The following is a 21,904-nucleotide window of genomic DNA, read 5'->3' on the forward strand; positions in this document are numbered from 1 at the left end:
TTTAAGCAGAAAATTAACATAGTCCTCTCGGGACAAGTGAATACTACAGTTCAGTACTACTAGCAGAAAATATACTGATTTTTTACAGGAAAAAAAAAAAAACAACTATATCACTTTTGCCAATTCAGCCAGAATTAAAATAATAATTAAAAGAGTAGACATTTACATGAGTAATGAGAATGTCCACAGAGCTGGAATAAAATACTGTAAGGGCTATAAATCTTTATGCTCTGGTACATAAAAGAGGTCTAAATTCTGGGAATCAGGAAGACGTAACTATCCAATGCAGGATTCTTTGATTTCCCTGCAATATTTCTCTAAAGTATTAGCTCCAAGAGACATCTCAGCCTCAGAGACAATTGTGAAGAAAGGGAGATGCATTACTGAGTGTTAACTAACGTTGCCTTCTTGTACTGCACTAGCCAAAAGTCTTTGGCTAATATTTTTTGTAATATCCAGCATCTTCTGGGTTTCCTGTATCACAAATGAACTGCAGCAACTCCAATGCCAAAGACTTCTCCAAAATCAAGGAATAAAATGTCAAATTATTTCCTTTTTATGATCATTTGTATATATGAGAATTTGCTTGCACAGAACTTTAAGTAGTGGTTGTTCTTCCATACAAAGTGCATTTATATAAAAAACCCCAACCTTGATCTTCTCTTCCACTTACTTAAAAAGTGGGCGCTCTTTAGAGAGAGAGCAGAAAAAAAATACTGTGTAATTTAACTATGAGCACTTCCATACCACATCTGACTGTACATTATGATAGCCTAAGATGTGAATAGCCTATTGGGCAACTAAAGACCAAAATGTTTTACAATAAAAGTGCTTGTTGAGAAATAGAAAAGAACAAATATATTCATAACAATCAAAGTTTGTTTCAATAATCAATATTCTAGAAAAGAGACTAGCACAGTAGTAAATTTGAAAATTGGTTAAATTCACTTGATGACAAATACAAGAATTTGGCCTGGACACCCAAATTTCTTTAAGCCTGTGTTTGAAATGACACTGGGATAAAGGCATGAGGTTAATCTACAAAGACAATACAATGTCCATATAAAAAAACAGCTAAAGACAGATCAAATTTACTTCTAAGATTTCCAGATTTTTCAGACTAGAAGTAGTCTTACATATGAACTCTATCCCAGTTCTGTGTTTTGTAACTAATATGTTTTTCTAATTAAGAACTTTTATATATGTTATCAGTTTTTTGGTTTGTTTTTTTTTTTTTTTTTTAATAACCTGCTTGGAAAGTATGAAAATTACATCAAGACTTCGCCAGTCTAGCTTTACTTATCCAAGATTATAATTTGCTCACACCAGAATTGAATGCATCTACACTGGTTGAAATAATAAGAAAACAAAGAAGGTTGTTATTTTATTTGCCAACTGAAGGTATTACCTTGAAGTTAAAACCAGCCATTAAAGTAATTTCAAGTTTCAAGTAGTAACTTGGGATAAAACATTGATCCTACTGAAGTAAATGATAAAGTTGCCACTGACATCAGTAGGATGGGGATTTCAGTCAGAACTTATCATGGAGCCCCATCAGCATAACTATGACTAAGCCCATAACAGCTAAGCAGGACAGAAGTACAAGATTCTGTGGGGCTTGCATGAATAATTGCAAAATTATCATCTTATATGCTCAGGTGGAAAAGAAGCTTTGGCACACTTTTCCTCCCATAGAATCAGCTTAATAAAAGAAGTCAGAGGTAACAGGATTCTCCTCTTACACCACTCCACCAACAGAGACAGGTCGCCAGAACAGGAGAAGAGGAAGATTGTCTACTTGCGGGGAACAATCCTTACTATAGAATACCGATATTCTGAAAATCTAGAGTATTGTCCTGATCCTGTCCTTACTCCAAGATGTGACTCTTATACAAGTTATTGCACAAACATCAATAGAATGATCTATGTCAATGCACTTATTGCATGTGTCCACTGTTCAGGCAGATACCAGAAATGTACAGTTGGCTGGAATATCCTAACATTACGTATCCCTGACATGCCTACTGCAATTATGCAGAGCAGTTTTACTGAAACAATTCTGGTCTACACTGAAATCAATGTGGACATATTATAGTGTGAGCACATATCTTTCAGAAATATAGCAATGCTGTGTCAGAGGAATCACAGGATCAATATTTATTACTGCAGGGAATGTAGTATGCTGTATTGCTGAAGTTGATATATACAAGACAAAAGTATCTCTTTGGGGGTTTACCCTGCTGAGTCAAACTGAAAACCTTACAAATCTCCTCATATACAGACCTCTGGGATCTGCCTCTTTTCAGAAAATTTCATCTTCTGTAGTTGATTACATATTTAGCTGTTGTAAGGGTGTATTTTCTAGGCTTTGGGAAAACAGTTTGCACTAACTGAGCACTGCATGAGAACTGTCATGTACAGTCGTTCCCACTTTGCAGTTTTTGCCACGGGTATGTGATTTCATAAATGTTGTTCTGTATGCAAATAAAATAATCAAGTAAAACAATATGGAAAATGTATTACATGAAAAAGAATTAGATGTCACAAGAAAAGGAGCTCTGTATAACTAAGCCAACCTGACATACTTCTTATCAAACTCCACTTGGTAACAGTAGATTAGTTAATCTGCTAGCAAATTTCAGTAATTCTCCCCTAGAATTGAAAATAAGAATGCCACACAATGCTTAATTTATTGGATAATTGGTTAACTTTTACCCTGTTGAGTCTCAAAATTGAATGCAGATAATTCATTTAATATACTGTTTATGTCTTAGTTCAAGTAGGATTACTTCACCACTATTTTGTAACCCAAATTACCACGTTATGCCTAGAACTAGTTAACAGTTCCAGACATATTAGAAATAATTTGCTAGAGTGGGTGCCAAGATGGAAAATGGAAAGGATTGACCAACCCAAATAAACAAACAATGCAATTGAAGAACAATTCTGAGCTCACTGGGGAGCTGAAAATCTATTCCAAATGCTGCTTCAGCTACGTGTTGTATAAATACTCAAACAATTTTTTCCAAATCTATGCTCTGCAAGCCCATGGCCACATAGGCTGCATAACAATTTTATAAAACATTAAAAATGAAACTTTATAATGTTTAATATTGTAAGTTTGATGATGAGTAGTGATCTGCAAAAATTTTCGAGTGTTAACTGTTTTTTATTATCCAAACTCTGCAGAACCCTGAGAACTGTGCAAATTCAAATGGTAACAGAAACTTTCTCTAAACAGCCTAATACACAAGTTAGAGAAATTGGAAGTTGTGTGTTGAATTCAAATTTCTCTGACTCGGTGCTTACAGTTTGTCCTTGACATCTCTCTTATTACCTTGTCCTTCTCTCTGAGATCCTTTCTTAGCCTTGACTTATCACTGCCAATAAGCAGTATGAATTAACTTAGGTTGAACTCCTGATTGCTTCCACTGCTTCAGATGTTAACGTTATCCAGGCCTAAAGCTGGCCTTTGGTATTACTGACCTATATCAAGAGTTCCAATGTGAACATACCTTGAATTGTCAGGGTAGTTCCTGAAGGCAAAGTAATTAAAATGTAACAGTTGTAGGGCGGTGATTATAGAAAACAGAATAATATCAATGGGGAAAGAAACAATTAAATATTGGTATCAAAATGAGTTTTCCACCTTTAGGAAAGGCCTTCTATCAGTTTTCCACAACTTTTCTCTCAAAGCCTCTACAAAATCACAAAAAGATGAATGCTCCTGTCTCGCATCAAGGAAGCAAAAGGTTTTATGCAATCCTTATAAGGATTACGAGTAATAAAATTTTTAACTTTTATATATATATATAGTGTAGAAGATTCTGAAGTCTAATTTGCAATGGATTAATATATTTATTACAAGCAGTTCCAGAGCTGTCAAACTACAGATATAAACAGGTAGACCCAGATTAACTTTAATCTAGATTTGGTATTTGTAATCTCACTACCCAGACAAAAAGATCAGCCTAGATAGCCTAAACTAAACTCAGCAGCACAGCAAATGATATAACATGCTACTGCAATTAATGGTTACAGGTACGCAAATGAATTAATTTAGAACTAGAACAAGTTTTGGCAGTCATGATTTTTGTTATGAATTTTAGGAAAGAACCAAAGGTCCAGAACCAAAAATCTCTTCAGGACTCTAATTACAGAATTTATCCTTAAAGAGGAATCTAACATAAACTAGCTTCTTGTCCTAAAATTGCATGTTTACAAGAAAAAAAAAAAAAAAAAAACACACACAAAAACCCCCCAAAACTGTTGTTTCTATCTGTGGAGTTGCAAGAGTGCTGCATTAGAAATTTCACCAATATAAACACTGCCTAGAATAAGCCAGACTTGGTCGGGTCAGGTCAGGTCAAACTTGAAGCATATTAACACAGCAATGTGTGTGGAATTTAACAGTGTAGGAGTTTACAGCTCTTGCTGTATTGTTCATGATCCCAGCATAGCTAGAGTATTTATGTTTTAGGACAGTCAGCCCACTTTTCACAAGTATAACTTTACAGAGTAAAAGTATTTAGAAGATGAAGGATTTACTATAAACAAGGAAGTAAATCAATTTAATTTTATAATAAAATCATAGAATGAATTAAACCCTAAAAGGAGATAAACATAGACAGAAGATAAATGGTATCAATTTGAGGAAAAGGAAAGGGATACATCTAACGAAGATAATCAGAAGCTGCTCTCTAATGGGAAGATGGAATCATGGAAAGAGACCTCCAGGTGACTGTCATATCCAGGTAAGTGATGCATCTGCAATTGAAATATGGCAGCAAAAAAGAGAAATGCAGTTTGGGATGAATACATAGAGACATTAAGTGCCACAATGTAGGGATTTAATATGTGACTGTAGTGTGATTACAGTATCACAGTATCACAGTATGCTAGGGATTGGAAGGGACCTCAAAAGATCATCTAGTCCAATCCCCCTGTCGGAGCAGGAACACCTAGATGAGGTTGCACAGGAAGGCGTCCAGGCGAGTTTTGAATGTCTCCAGAGAAGGAGACTCCACAACCTCCCTGGGCAGCCTGTTCCAGTGCTCTGTCACCCTCACTGAGAAGAAGTTTCTTCTCAAATTTAAGTGGAACCTCTTGTGTTCCAGCTTGAATCCATTACCCCTTGTCCTATCATTGGTTGATTATATGTGGAATAATCGCATTCAGAATACACAATTGTGATTTAAAACATTCAGTCTTGGTAGCATATAGTTTAGGGAATGGACAAGCCAATTTCTTGAGAGGTTCTTCAAAAGTAAAAGTAATTTAAAAAATGGTACAAGAAAAAATTAATGCTATAAAAATAGATTCATGTAGAACTCGCTATGTAAAATTAAGAGATGCCTGTCCAGCATAAGAGTCAGCTCTATTTTCCACATAAATAAGCAGTCTCTCTTTGTATTAATGATCATGAGAATCTAAAAACCTAAAGCGGTTGTACTAAGTCAGACCTTCCTGTCAGCCATGATGATCAACAGCACACTCCTAGGGAAGGGTGTAAGGACAGGATAAGCATACAGTAACACTTCACTGGTCAACTGTTCAAATCTTCACCAAACTGAGGTGAGAATCAGTACATTTGAAGTAAATGATGGGTATTTCTCCATGAATTTATCTTTTTGACCCTATGTAATCCTTCAGTATTCATAGCGTCTTGAGTCAATGAATCATGTGATTTAACTTACATTGTGTGAAGCTATGCTATCAACTTGCCACTTTATAATTTCCTTCAATATCCCCTAGTTCTTGTATTAAAAGACAGCGAACAATTGCTCTTCATTTACCTTGCTACTCATGAGTTTATAGATTCAGATGTGTTTTCCAGGCTGACTAGTCAAAGTACTCATGTTGTATGAAAGATGTTCTCTACGATTGATCATCTTTTACCTGTAATTTATCTGTAATTTCCTGATTTCTACTATGCTATTTTCAAGAGAGAGGGGATTAAAGAGAGACCAATGTGACCTAGATGCAGCAGCATAATCAAGATCTATTTATTTCTTCTTCTCTCTGTAATAATTCTTAACACTGTATTTGTACCATCAAAACTTAGTTAAGTCTTTGAAGATGGATCTTGTAAAAAGTCTTCCAGAATTCCAAATAGATTATATCAGCATGACAACCCTTGTGAACACATTCAATGACACTCGCAGATAATATAATTTTGTGATCTATAAGTTCCGTTTACAAAACTCACGCTGATTCTTCCAAATATGTAATATTTAGCAAGGCAGCTATTCTATTCATCATTATAGGTTCCACTGGTTTCCTGAATACAGACTTTAGCATGCTGATCTGTATTTTCATGCAGAAATATCTCTCTCCCTCTCTTCCCAACCTCCCCCCTCTGTCCCCGAGCATAAGTTTGCTATGTATTGTTTCACCTACGTTTACCTACAACCCTACAGCTAAAAGCTTATATGAGTTTCTTTGGAATACTTAGGTAAATGCCATTTAGACCAGTGATTTGTTACTGTTTTGTTGATTTGACCTGTAAACTCTTCTTTGGTTTAAATCAGATCTTTAGAACGACTATCAAGACAGTTTTGCTATGAGAAGATACCTATGCTCCAATACAGCAAGTGTGGATGCAATAGATTTAGCTAATCTGCTATGACTCGATCTTCTCTAAGCTTCCTTTTATATCTTTGATGTCTATCAGTCTTTGCTATCTGTCTGGTGTTGATGTGCTTGAAAAAGTATTTATTAAAAGTATTTATTATTCTTCATCAGGTTGTTCCTCAATTTTTATTTTTTTTATAGCAGTATTTTACCCAAGTCCTGTGAACTGCCACAATCAAGTCCCGACTTCTCTTGTGGGCTCCCTGATTTCTATTCCAGAGCAGCTATGTACAAAACCAAAGGAAGTTTGAGCATTGTGGCCCAGCATTACATTTAGGCACTCCACCTCGTGTAGTTGAAGTGCTCCATTATTAGTCTGTCCATACCCTCACATTCCCAGCTCCCACAATGTGTCAGTCATTGTGGCCATACTGTTCAGCCAGTAAGAAAATGATCTTTTTACTATATTTATGCTATTTATGCACTATTTTGTACATTAGATTTGCAGGTTTAGTGTAGAAGGACTGTCACTTGGTTAATACAGGTTATGTTTTCTATGGACAGTTACGTTTGGGAGGATTTGTTCACAACAAGCAAAGCTAAAATCTGTCTACTTTCAATTTTGCTAAGTGAGCGACTGCATTCTTCAAAAAGTAGTATCAATGGTCCAGTCCTACTTGTCATACCATCCTGTTTCAAGTGTATTACAGTATGTATGTACTTGAACATATATATATAGTGTTCATAACTGCCTCTATACACTCCACAATTGCACATGGATTCACATAAACTGTACTTATTTGGGATTTTGCATCTTTCTCACAAATAACATAGTTCTCCTCGCTTAATTCAATTTATGAAGCATACTTAGATGTGTTAAGGGTGTCCGATTTCTGAATACTGCAAAACCATAAAAGTGTACATTTTTGAAGCTGATTATATATTTTTTCTTTAACTATATCTGTAACTGTACCTGAATAAATTTTCCTTTAAGCTTTCCAAAAGTAATCAGCTTGGAGATGACAAAGCATGGAAAGTTTTGTCTATAAAATGTATTATTGCAGAATCATAGAAGTAAATAAAAATAAGGTTTTGCAAGGGAAGTATGTAATTTTGAAGATAATCATGGACTCTTTACTCTAGCAAAACTCACACTGAAATGGACCTAACTGCTGGTTTACATGCTAAGCTGGATTCTTGGAAGTCAGTGGAAGCTTTGCCTGAGTAAGCAGGGTAAGGACTAGATAGTTAAGCCGTGAGTAGATTTCTTCTTTCAGATACTGTCTGAGTGTCTCTCAGAATTGAATGAACCATTTGACTCAAAATTCTGTTCTGAATTATGTGAAAGCAACTCCCAGCCAAAGCCATTGCAGTGCTTACATGCACCTGGGAGTGCTGGCTCAGAGAACAGGAGCAAGCTTGTTGTGATAGTGATCTCCTGATGTATAAATGCTCTATGTTTATTGATGTATAAACACGCTACAAATTAACTGAAACAATCAAGTTCAGCATTCCTGCCCCATGATTGGCATACCAGCTGTAGCACATTGACCAGGAGTCTGAGATGACTAATGTGAACCTATTTGCTGTAGTTCTCTCTTTGCCAACTCCTATGGACTTCCTTCAAAATACATCAGAAGAAATTTCCTGTTACTTTAGCTTTGAACTACTTCAAGTACACACAGAATAACCAATATTGCTACCTGTAACATGGCTGTGGATGTTGTTTACCTGGACTTTAGTAAAGCCTTTGACGCCATTTCCCACAGCATTCTTCTGGAGAAACTGGCTGCTCATGGTTTGGATAGCTGTCCGCTTCGCCAGGTAAAAAACTGGCTGGATGCCCAGGCCCAAAGAGTTGTGGTGAATGGATTTAAATCCAGTTGGTGGCCAGTCACAAGTGGTGTTCCCCAGGGCTCAGTACTGGGTCCAGTTCTCTTTAATATCTTTATAAAAGATATTGTCCTCAAACCAGGACAACCTGGACAATGGGATCGAGTGCACCCTCAGTAAGCTTGCAGATGACACTTAAGTTGGGCAGGAGTGTTGATCTGCTTGAGGGTAGGAAGGCTCTACAGAGGGAACTGGACAGGCTGGATTGATGGGCCAAGGTATGAGGTTCAACAAGGCCAAGTGCCGGGTCCTGCACTTGGGTCACAACAACCCCATGCAGCACTACAGGCTTGGGGAAGAGTGGCTGGAAAGCTGCCTGGTGGAAAAGGACCTGGGGGTATTGGTAGACAGCCGGCTGAATATGAACCAGCAGTGTGCCCAGGTGGCCAAGAAGGTATCCTGGCCTGTATCAGGAATAGTGTGGCCAGCAGGACTAGGGAAGTGATTGTCCCACTGTACTCAGCACTGGTGAGGCTGCACCTCAAATACTGTGTTCGGTTTCGGGCCCCTCACTGCAAGAAAGACATTGAGGGACTAGAGCATGTCCAAAGGGCAACGAAGCTGGTGAGGGGTCTAGACCACGAGTGTCATGAGAAGCAGCTGAGGGAACTGGGATTGTCTATTCTGGAGAAAAGGAGGCTTGAGGTGAAACCTTATCGCTCTCTACAACTACCTGAAAGGAGGTTGTAGCGAGGTGAGTGTTGGTCTCTTCTCCCAAGTAACAAGTGATAGGAAAAGAGGAAATGGCCTCAAGTTGCGCCAGGGGAGGTTTAGATTGGATATTAGGAAAAATTTCTTCACAGAAAGGGTTGTCAAGCATTGGAACAGGCTGCACAGGGAAGTGGTTGAATTCCAGGAGGTATTTAAAAGATGGGTAGATGTGTTGTTAGGGACATGGTTTAGTGGTTGTTTTGGCAGTGTTAGGTTAATGGTAGGACTCAATGATCGTAAAGGTCCCTTCCAACCTAGACAATTCTATGATTCTATGATTCTATGAAATGAGCTTATGCCAAACTCCAAGTAGCACAGGTGTTACAGGCAAGTATAGGAGAAAAAAAAGTAATTATATAGAAAAGCTCCATTTTTATGGCAGCTGATATTTTTGTTTCTAAAAGAAGTTAGAGAATGCTAAAGTTTGACAAGGTCTAACAGTGGGTAACAGTCCAAAGAAATGCTACAGACTAGCTTGGATTCACTTCCTCTACCCATGGTAACTAAGAGCTGAATTTGGCCCAGGACTCCTCCAGTATGTTTCTCCTTGTGGGTAATGTATGTCTAAATACTTTGTAGTTACAAAATACTTTCATGTGGTTGTAAGTAAATGTAAGCAGGGTTTAATGTCTGGCAAAATCAAATTATACTTGCATTAGAATACGCACATCTAATTTACAAAACAATATTAGGAAACATTGCTGGTAAGAAAACATTTTCTTAAACAGAGTAGAGCAAAGTACTAAACCAGTATAAGACACAGAACTGAATTTCTTGTATTTGTACGAAAACCAAGGAAAAATATTGCTGGGTTCATTCAGAGGCTAGTTTCTATATTGTAGGTATTCTGGAATCCTGTAGTGAAATCTCTCTTTGGGAATTGCACTACTCTTCTGTCCAGCACTCAAAGTTTATTAAAGTTTTGTGGGAAAAAAGCTGTTTGGCAGCATCCCAGTCCATAAGGGTCTGAGAATGATGTGCCAGAAAGACTCAGGAGGCCTAAAAAGCCACTTTAAAATATGGAAAAGCTTTTATTTTTTTTCCAGAGGCCTGGTTCAGGGGGTTTCAGTCTGTTTCATGGATCTTTTTCTAAGCTGCAGCACAAAAGCAAGCAATTTGTTACAGGCACCAAAAAGACCTCTAATATTATCATGTTTAAACAACAGTGCTGCTTTAGAAGGGAAGGTTTTGGTTTTATGTTTTTTCATGGTTATTGAAAAATTCCCTTTTTTTTCCACTAATAGCTATCTATTTGTAGATACGTAGAAATGCATCTAGTGTGAAGATTATCTTCCAGTCACATTGCTGTTTACATCTTGGCAGGGATCAAAGTCTATTTTCATCTTCACATCTCTTCATGTTTCTTTATACCATCATTCCTCAGAAAGTGAAAACTTTGTCTTTCCAATTTTGTTCCAGGATGACTGCCTAGTCATATGCACAAGCTGTTACAAATATTCTTGGTAAACACATCCATGCAAGGATAAAAGCAAAATCATGCACGTATTCTGGAAAGAAAAGACTATTTATTTTTTTTTCTCCTTTTTAGGAGTCTTTTCAGCCACTTAACAGACCAGATCTCAGAGCATCTGAATTTAAATCACTATAAAATTCCTTTTAATTAATTTGTTTTAAAGTATTGAGACAGGTACTGACTTGGCAGAAATAGCAGCTTGGACAAATCACAGCAGAAATGCATGAGTTTTAGGTACTACACAGCAAACCTCTCAAAAAAAGTCTCCTTCCATTAATACTTGGAGCCCAATTCTGATTTCATTAACATCACAAGGATTTTTCCCTTTGACTTCTAAAGAAAAAGATCAGGCTCAGACTATGTTTCTTATCTGGTCATTTTAAGAACTGACCACAAGCATAGAGAGAAATAAAGACAGCAAGAGAGAAGAGGAGAGAGATTCTGTTATTTCTATTTTATCTGGCAGAGCCCTATTGCTGAACCTAGGACAGAACTAGAAAAAGACAAAGCACTGCACTCCTAAGTTATCACACCATCTGATTTTCATCTTCCTGGCTTGCATAATTGAAACCAGAGTTTAGTCTTTACACAGTGCAGGAAGGAAAGTTTTTGCATTTGGTACACCCACAAAAGTCATCATGTTGTATAGGGAGCAGACTAATCTAAGCAGGCGCTCACTGAAGAGCACTCTACCCTAGGTTCTGGTCCGAACTCCTACAACTATTTTTGCACCTATCCAGGACTGCTTATTTCTCTATTTTCTGTAAAATTTGACAACAGTTCCTCTTTCTCACCAATGTGCCATAACTGCGAGACTTAAATGCTGATGGTGAATAGTTAATATCTTCTTTGGAAAGTGAAATTGAAGATGGGAGAATCTTTCCTACATTCTAAAAAGCCTGCTGCCTGCTGACTAAAGCATGGTCCAAAGGAGGGGTTCAGTCCTTTCAGACAGACAAGGGAATTGAACCTGGATCTCATCCACATTTCTGTCTGTTCTAAGCACTGAGCTACAGTCTGAAGAGAAACAGATTTTTCCACTGTGGGGCCAGCTGTTGCTGCAGGGTCCTAGCCTACTATGCATTTTCAGAGCTCACCTACTGGATTGAACTCTCCAGGGAGACATGCAGAGGAATGCTTACTTTCTGGACACCTACTGTGCTTTAGCCTGAGTTAATTAATAGGCTGCTCAGTCCTACTAAGGCTTTAAGTACCTTTGACAGCACAAATAAGCACTGCTGGAGTACTTTATGCACCTCATAATAAAAAATGCCTGAGCTTCCAATCAAACTTAGGTACCTCCACAGTTACGTGGCAGATGTGTAAACACTTTTAGGACTGCAATTTTGACCCTGGGCATCTAAATTCCACCTACTTGAGCATCAGGTGTTTATGTCCTTTTCTGGGCCTCAACCCAGATTAGAATCAATTGCTGAGAAATAATCATAATATCTGCATAATGCTGATTTTCAGAACGATTTATAAATATTAAGTAATTAATCTTCATATTGCCCCTGGACAAATATTTCCATTTTACATATATAAAAAATTGTGATAAATTGCCATAGGCTACAATTGAGTCAGTATCATAATTAGAATGGAGGAATTCCTGGCTCTTAGACTAGAACTTAGTTCATGCCTCTCAGAAGAAAGGAGAGAAAAACTTACCCTTCAGAAGCAGGAGTTGTTATGCTGACATGTTTTAATTGACCAAGGACTTTTTCTTTTAAAGTGGTTTATGTTGTGGGGTTTTTTTTTCAAAGAATAAAAAAAAATTTGCAGTGCTACCTTTCAATTCTGGTAAATAACTGAAAAAGCAGGATCAAAACTTTAGTAAGCCTCAGTTTTTGACTGGTGTTAGAAGGAATGATTGGAAATACTACATTTAATATTATGCAAGCTTGATGCATCAGTTAGACAATCACTCAAATTAAAGAAAAGGCTTATTAGATCACTTAATCACTTCCATTAATAGCATTGTCTATACTACACAAACATTGAAGTATTTTAGGAATCTTTAACATTTTATGCTCCTGCTATGTTTTTTAAGATGTAAAATCTAGAAGTAAAAAACAAAAACCCCAAAGCAGAATGCTTTCTCCCTTCCTTGCTGAAGTAATTATGTAATTCTGGATGCCTGCAAGAATTGTTGCTGGCTTGAAAGGATTGCCAGCTACCAACCCCTTCACATCATATTCTTGGCTTGAACAGTTAAAATAGATCCTTCCATAAGTTCTCTTGCATGGTTCATCAATCTACTTTCTACATACACAACTTAAGAGTACATTAGCTGCTATAAAGTGGTAAGGTAACTGCTGGAAAATCCTAACATATGAAACAATTTCTAGGCTGAAGTACAAAAACTGATAAGACATGTCAGTTTACTGAAATGATAAACTGCAAACTTCAACAACCATGCTTCAAATATTTCCATCGTAACAATTTTAAGAACTCTACATCTTGATAAACATGGTTTTACAACCAATAACTCAGTATATCTGTTTAAATCCACAAATCTTAGTTGAACACTATTTGATATATGTTTACATTTACAAGCAACTGAAGGCCAAGAGCACAAGTAGTTTGTTATAGAACACAATTATTTTTTTTATGTAAAGTTGTTACATGTATTGCACATACAATATGCACATGAGGTCCTACCACAGAGACCACACCTTGCAACAATACACATAATTTCCTGCAATAAAAGTTCTAATTTTAGATATTCAATAAATTGAATATGGTCATTGCTGTGATACTCCTTTAGTAAACTCTCAAGTATGCCTGCTAAGGACATTTGCATGATAGGAAAATTTTCCTTTCATTCAAATACCCCATTCCTTCCCTTACAAAAACCTGTATTTTGTACTTCTTTTCTGAAATCTTGAAATGAGAATACTAGGGTTTTATGTTTACGTTACACTTGAGAATTTTGAAACTTCAGTCTCTTAAATACTAGGGCTTCAATTTTAGGCCAACAGCACATCCTAGTGGTTCCTCAGACTATTCTATGGTATTTGGTTTACACAATACCTCAGTCACAGCTGCATAAATACTCTTCCGGTATCCTTCAGTGCATGCACATATCTTCTTTTCCTTTATGGAACAACTAAGAATGAAGTTGGGATTTTGGAAGGATGTTTCAATCAATAAAACTGAGATAATTCAGGAACTTAGAGGATTTTAAAATTGGTTCTATCTATCTTTTAAGCAAAAACATGCTTATGAATATGTATAATTTTAGCTATTTTTAGGCAGAACATACAATGAACAGTAGAGCAGTTTGTCTTTTTGTTTTCATTTTTCAATTCGAAAAAACAACATCTCTGTTTTTACTTCAGTTTCATCTGGGCAGCTTTACCTGGGAAATATGAGTAAAGGGCTATACACATTACTAAGTACTTAGCTAGTCAATAAAACTATAAATTTAGTTATCAAAAATCCATCTATTACAGCATTTTAATGTATTTTTTTGTCAGTCAAATATGCAGCACGATCAGATAGCTGTCTCTTGAAGCAGGCAGCAATCAAGATAAAATGGAAATAAAATGCTGCTTAACTGTGTTAAAACAACATTTTTTCACAGCCCCGTTTAGAGATTTTTAACTTACTTTTTATGTGGAGGGCTATGAAATATGGGATGCTTGTAACAAAAATCTTGAAGATATTTTTCCCCAGGTAAGCTCACAATTTTGCATAGCTGCAAAACCTTTCAGCATATTTCTCACTCTCTTATATTATTATCATATTTATAATGTATATCTCCTCAGTAGGAAGTATCAGGTAACATGTTTGTCTCTTAAAGGACCAAACCTGTATCCCTGACAGGCTGTACAAGCTGAACTGCTGCTGAAAGGACTGGAAGGAATGTCCTGTGAGGAGCAGCTAAAGACTTCGGGCTTGGCTAGTTTGAAATAAAGGAGGCTGAGGGGAAACCTCATTGCTTTCTACAGCTTCCTGAGGAGTTGAAGCCGAGAGGGAGGTACTGATCTTGTCTCCCTGGGGTCCAGTGATCGGATGCGTAGGAATAGTTCAAAGCTGCGCCAAGGGAGGTTTAGACTGGACATTAGGAAACATTTCTTTGCAGAGAGCGTGGTCAAACACTGGAAAAGGCTTCTTAGAGAGCTGGTCGATGCCACAACTCTGTCAGTGTTTAAGAGGCATTTGGACAATGCCTTTAATAACATGCTTTAACTTTTGGTCAGCCCTGAATTGGTCAGGCTAGATGATTGTTGTATGTCCCTTCCAACTTCAATTCAATTCAATTCTATTCTGTTCTACCATTTGCCTGCTGAACATCTGCTTCTTGCTGTGGCAGTATTAATCAGAAAGAAGCACACTTTTGCAGCAGAACCTCATACTGTGAAGGAGGGAAGGTGGTGATCATGAATTTGACCCTTTCGTGTTGTTCTTCCCTCTTATTTTCATTCACTTATTTCTTTCTCCTTCATGAATCAGTCAATTATTCTAGGGTACTTTTATTGCCTGATACATTTTTTGTATTTTGTTCATGGTTAAAGTGTTTAAAATCATATTATATGGGAGAAACACATTTTCTGCTACTAATGAGTTTTCCAAAGGCTCAAAAACCAGAACAGGATCCCCAGTTTTTAGACCCTCCTCATGGTCTCCTGGTGCCTGACTCATGTTCAATACGCTACTGACAATGCTAAGGTCTCAATCTGGCTGAGACGAAAACTTGCCCCACCTACAGGCGAGTCCATCCTTCCCTGTAACGCTGAGGAACGTATGCAGGTCCCACATATTCTGTCCTACGAAGGGGAGTGAAAGAAGAGCTAGGTTCCGGCAGTCGAAACTCTGATAACAATCCCAGATGGGTATGTATACTGGGTTTTAAAGCTGTAGCTGCAAGGTAAGAGACGACAGAACGTTTTTCTGATCACAGTTCACAAACATTTTCTGAATGAGCATTGACAGTGGCTGTAACAGCAGGTACAACCTAAGCAGTTCTGCTTCTCTACCAGGCCAGATCATCTCCTGGAATAACTTACATACCAGAATTTGGGAATCCTTGTTGTAAACAAACCCTCAACAGTAACTAAGGGACTTCTCAATAAAAATCTGCTAACATCTCAACAGAAAGGCACACAACAGGTAAAGGAGAAAAGGTGATTTGCAGGTAATGCTATTTACTATAAATTTATATATATATATTTATGTTTAATGAAAAAAGTTGTGGTTGGAAGGGACCTCTGGTCATGGTCCATGCAATGGTTTTCTTTCTTCACGGGTGATGGGGTATGGGAGTGATTTGTTTGTATGATCTTTGTCAGAGTTGAAAAATTTTGTCATAGAGAAGGTGCCGAGCAGCATCTTTCCCACCATATTATGCTACCATATAATACCGGCATATATTTTATTCCTATGAATGCCATAATCAGAATGGCTGAGGTTGGAAGAGACATATGGAGGTCATCTTGTCCAAGCCCTCTGCTCAAGCAGGGCTACTGAGAGCTGGTTGCCCAGGACCATGTCCAGTTAGGTCCTTAGTATCTCCAAGGATGGAGACTCCACAAGCTATTTCAGTGCTCAGTCACTCTCATATTAAATAAGTGCTTCCTCAACAAATCATACCAATCAGTCCTCTTTGTTACAGAAAACATCCCGAAAATCTGTGAGTTTTAATTTGTCCTTCATCTGGAGCACGGACTTTTAGCAAAGAGGTATACTGGCTCAGTTAAAACCGAATCTAAATGTTGTTTGTTCTTTACTGCAAGTCACATTGATAAAATTTTGGAAATGTTTTTGTATTACAGAACTCTACAGAGAGCGCCTTCCTTTGATAACCAAGTGGCAAGAAGACTTCATAATAATCTTGCTGAATTTCCAAACATCTGGCAAGCATTCTTTCCATTCTTTCACAGGAATGATAGATGTGCCCTTCTGGGGAGATGTGTATGAGGGTTATTTACATTTGGTTATTTCATGTTCACTACTTCCTTTTATGTAGTTCCTATTGTTACATTGCTTAATATATTTTGAGGCATCATACATAAAATAAATAAATAAAACTCTATCAGTGCTTTGCCAAGCAAAGACAGATGTCCATTAACTCCATTCACTGCAATAGGAGCTCATGTTTTAAAATGCCAAACAGCTTAGTGGTAACATGTAGCTAACAAGTCCCCAGTTAGCTAACATGCAAATATCTGAGTAACCATGAAAACAAAGAAGCCGCATCTTAAGCTACCCCCCAAACTGCTAGTTACAGATGCTTCTGGATCCAAACTACAACCATTCCCTCCAATGATCACCCACAAAAGAAACAAGGAAGTAATCAGAATGTGATGGCAGCATTTCCATAACACAGATCAATTTCTTAGAACTGATGACAGCCCTGTGACAGAAAATTGATGATGGAAAGAAAAATAGAAATTAAATTGAGTTTTAAACTCTCATTAAGTTTTAATAAAATGAAATAAAAATGCACTAGAAAGGTTGCCGGTGTGAGTAGCACCAGAGTGAAGTGTGAACTAATCAGCTGTATACTATTGGATGTGCACCTCAAAAAACTGACAGTATTACCACCATAATACAAGAGGGGAAATCTGTGATTTTCACTGTATGAGGATTTGAGTTTAATCCTTACTGTCCACCCCACAGTGAAATTCTGATCAGGCAAGATGGCCAGCCCAGTTATCACTATGAATCTGCACGTGCATAATACAAAGTAAGAAGGAAAAATGAGGAAACCTATGAAAGTAATTCCATATAAATAAAAATATAATTCATGAATAATATATACCACATATTTTTCCAACTGCAATTATAAAATAGTCTATTTTCTTTGCCACTTTAATTTAGTAAATTATTTATAGGGTTCCATATAATAAGGAATAATCCCAGTTTATTATGTTTTGACATAATTCTCTTTTAAATAAATTTGAAATTCATGAGAGCAGAATGTACATAATGATTGACATCAACAATGACTCACATCAGTCTTTCCAGTAGTGGAGAATGATGCTAGTACAGCTGTTATCTCCAAGTTCTGGGGACTAGCTTTGTTACTCTTTTTTCTAATATTAGAAGCCTTAATAGTTAGTGAAGATGAACTCTGTCAGTTTGGTTTTCAGCAGTATTTCACGTGTAGCCTCTTGCTGAAAACAAGGAAGCCTGTGTGTGTTGTGGAGATAGAATTAGTCCCGCACAGTGGTGCTAGTTCACTGACAACCCATACAACACTTGGGAAAGTGATCCTTTCTCTTGTGCGTCAATTATGACTTTTTCACTGCACAATACTTTGAAAAATGATACATTCATGAACACGAATCTATGTGTGAGGATGAGATTTCATACAGTTGTTTGCTGTGTTACTGAAACATGACCAAGGAACAAGAATGTTTATAATAATCAGCTCACAAGAACACTACATTTTGAGGGCCATATTGTTATTAACGCATATTCATTTCTGTTACAAAATCATTTTGGTCTATGAAGTTATTTTAGAAAAGGAATTGGTTCTTCACAATGGAAGCTTGGCACAACAAAGACAGAACACACCCTCAGTTCTCTTAAAAGACAAGAGCAGTGAAAACGGGGATTTCCTAACAAAATAAAAGAACCTCACAGATCAGAACAGCTCTTCTGATCAAAACCCAGAATCATTTCTGGGATGTGAAGTGGAAGATTCCCAGTAAGATTCCCCACCTTCAATGGTGGAGATCACTGAAACTAATCTATTTCAGTGCTTAAGTACACACAATTCCTCTTGCCGCAATTTCAGCACACTTGCACTATCTACATAAAAAATAACAGAATATAATTCTTATCTTTGTAGCAAATATTTACATATTTATCATGTTTCCTTTAAGTCTTCTCTAAACACAGTTATTTTAGTCTTTCCTGAAAGTGTCTGCATTTTTAACTTCTGATCATGCTGGTTGCTTCTTTCCTTTTTTTTTTTTTTTAATCATCAAGCACAATTTTCCAGTTAAGCCCTTACCAATGCTCAGTAGAACAGAATGATTGTTTCACCTCTACTATGAAAGATATTTTTATTTACATATCCTAGTATAGTGCTGGCATTTTCCAAAGTTGTTTGAGCATTACTTGCTCACATATTTTGACTTGAATTGGTGAAAAACCTGCTTTGCCTCTAGACCGTTAAAATACCCTAAAACCTTGGATTTATGGTATAAAAGCACTCTACTTTTGATTTGTTTTGTAGAAAAACTTTCTGAAAGTATTCAAAACAATCTACTTGCAGAAATGCATTCCTTTAACCTTTTTTTCAGGATTTACATTTACTTACATATTTACAATATGGCTTTACATAAGAACTGCCACTGGAGAAGGGTATCCAATTTAATAACCTTTCTTGCATAGATTCAGACTAGTATATCAATCCCCTGCGGCATCACAGGAAACCAAAGACAACAGGGTTGAAAAGATTTATTACTATTTCCAGTCCAACTTTATTCTAATGAAATATTAAATAAAACCAATCTACAGTGACTGGCCAGTGAGTATGCTTGTGGTAAGCAGCATGAATAAAGTGAGGTTCTCTTCCTTCAGGAGGGTAGACATAAGCATTAGTTTCGCTGTTTCACCTTTACCAGCCTTCACAAAACTTAAAGGAACATATTTTAGCATTTGGGACTTTGACCCTTGACTCGGATTTGGCTGAAACTGGCCAAAAGATTCAAGTTCACTAGAGGGGAGGTCAGGTCAGCAACCCTATGAGACAACTGTGTTAAGCTTTGCTTTGTAAGAAATCTAACTATAAAGAGACCAGACTTGTTCTGGCCAAGATGCCTACTTGGGAACCCGAGGCAAGCACACAAAACACCAGCAGACAGATAAGCTCAAAACACTGATTTTAAGTCTGTAAAGTGTTTAAGTTCTCCCCAATGATTTTTTTTAGGCCAGTAAGTGCTGAAGAAACCCTGAGTTCTACAAATGATGTAAGAACTAGTATCAAAAACATCACTAAGAAGCCAACCCTCATCTTGATATTCTTAGGGAAGTTAAAAAAAACAAAAAACAAAAGACAAACCACTGCTTAGCCTTCAATGAACAAAGTACAGGGGGAATTAAAAAAAAATCCCAAACTTGAAAAAAAATATTGTGTTTATTCAATAATGATGTAAAATGTTTTCTGTCATTTTGGATATATTAATCATGGATAAGTTAACATCATAGTTATTTCTAGGACTCATGCATTTCTGTTGTCTGCTTTTCTGGAAATATTGGAAACATTTGGGTTTGTGTCTGTTACATGTTTGAGAAAAATATTTACAGACTTCTTTTTATTATTGACTGAGCTTGTTAACCTACTTCTACCATCTTGCCAAGAATGGGTTACGTACAAAGAATAAAGGTGAACAAAATAGGAACCTTAATACCAATTTGGTAATACAATACAGAAACGTAGTATTTCAGCTCAAAACAGTATAGAAAGAACCGTTCTTTAGTGCCAGTATGAATGAACGAGATTCTGTTCACAAGTCTGCCAAATCACTTACCTCCGCTGAATTTTCATTCTATCTGTAACATAGGGATGACCCTTCAGTCCCCTTTAATTTTGATCCTTAAACTTTAAAATTAAATTTATAGTTAATTCACCGACTGGTAGAAAATGGTAGAAGTGGCAATAAGGGTATCAGATTTTCTACTTAAGGTGGTGTCATCGTTTAAACCTAACTGGCAACCAAAACCACACCTGCCCAGTGGGATAGGGGAAGAGCATCCAAAAAAATGGAAACCTTGTGGATTTCCTTGGAGGAGACAGGAAGAGTTGCTTTGGCAGTTCATAATAGCCAAACAACTGAACACTTCCTTCTGAGATGAGCTGCTGCCTCATCCATGCACGTAGCCCTGTGATGCCACATCAATGCATCATGTGAAGGGTAAGAGATCTCACAAACACGAACATGGCCTCACACTGCTTATTATGTCAACTCTGGGATAAGCAGTCTGACAAGTTTGGGGGTTTTGCAATTTACTGAACAGGAGACTTCCTTTAACTGTGCATACATCCAATGAAAATATGTTTCCAGTCATTTCCATAATATAGAGACAGCAACTATTAAAAAAAAAAAAAAAAAGCCATGTAGCTTCATTATTTGAATAAAGGTGTGCACCATTGGTAACTTAATAGTGTAAAGCCTGGGCAAACAATTGCAATGCAGAGGGAAAAAAAAAGGAATAATAATTTTAAAGTGTCAGAAATTCAGCTAGAGAGAGAAAAAAAGAGACCCCAGTCACTGTTCCTTAGTACCTCTTACTCCACGTGGGTTCTTCCAGCATACACTTCTCAGTCACACCTCAAACTAAAATCTGCATTTGCCTCCTTCCAAGAACGTACAGCTGCAGTTCCCTGGATATTTAGCAGAGTGTTCAGCACCTGAGGTCCTGTGTTTTGTCAGTGACTACTATGGAGTTAACTGGCATTTTGGCAGTTTTTAAAAGGCAATTCTAAAGCAAATAAACAAAAAAAAAAATGTCCAGCAGATACTAGAAAATTTAATAAATATTTTGCATTATTCATATATCCACTGCAGTCTTCACGTCACAACCTGTCATCCATTCTTGGAATTATTAAGTACCTCTCTACACCAGATTGCTCACTCTTGTCCTGCTCTCAGATGAGTATCCATAGAGGTGTTTCAGACAGGACCCTGTTCACAGCGGCTTTGTCCAGCTGCTAAGTTATAGCAATTGTCTCTCTTAAGTTCCTGCCATTTCTCTCTGCCCGCTGGCTTCCTAACATTAATCCCATTAGCTCCAGCTCTCCTTGGCGTCCACAGGCCTGGAGCAACCCGCTGTGTCCACGCTCCTCCGCCGTGTCACGCACCCACTACCCGCGTCGGCGGCAGGCACGCTGTGCCACCTCAGGAAAGGCCACCTGCTTCCTCCCTGAACGGCTCCTTAATTACTTTTTTTACTTAATTACCGGGACAGAGGGGAGTGGGAGGGGGAGGCTTCTCCCTCCGCCCTCAGCAAGGCACGGCTCGGGAAGAGCGACTGAGCTGAAGCCTACCGGCCGCGCGGCTAACGGCTGGCCGCGCGGGGAGCCGTTACCACAGCCGAAATAACGGTCCCCGGCGCCCGGCCGGCGCGCGCAGGAGGCGCGAGCCCGAGCTCACCAGCCAACCCCTCCTCCTTGCGGGAGAGACCATTGCCGAGGAAGGGGGGACAGGCGGAAGAGACCGCCACACCACCCTTCCGGGGAGGGCACAGCCACGCCGTTACCGGCCATTGTGCCAGGTGCCGGGCGGGCTGTCAGCT

This window comes from Vanellus vanellus, assembly GCF_965231255.1.
Source record: "Vanellus vanellus genome assembly, chromosome: 4".
Classification (NCBI taxonomy): Eukaryota; Metazoa; Chordata; class Aves; order Charadriiformes; family Charadriidae; genus Vanellus; species Vanellus vanellus.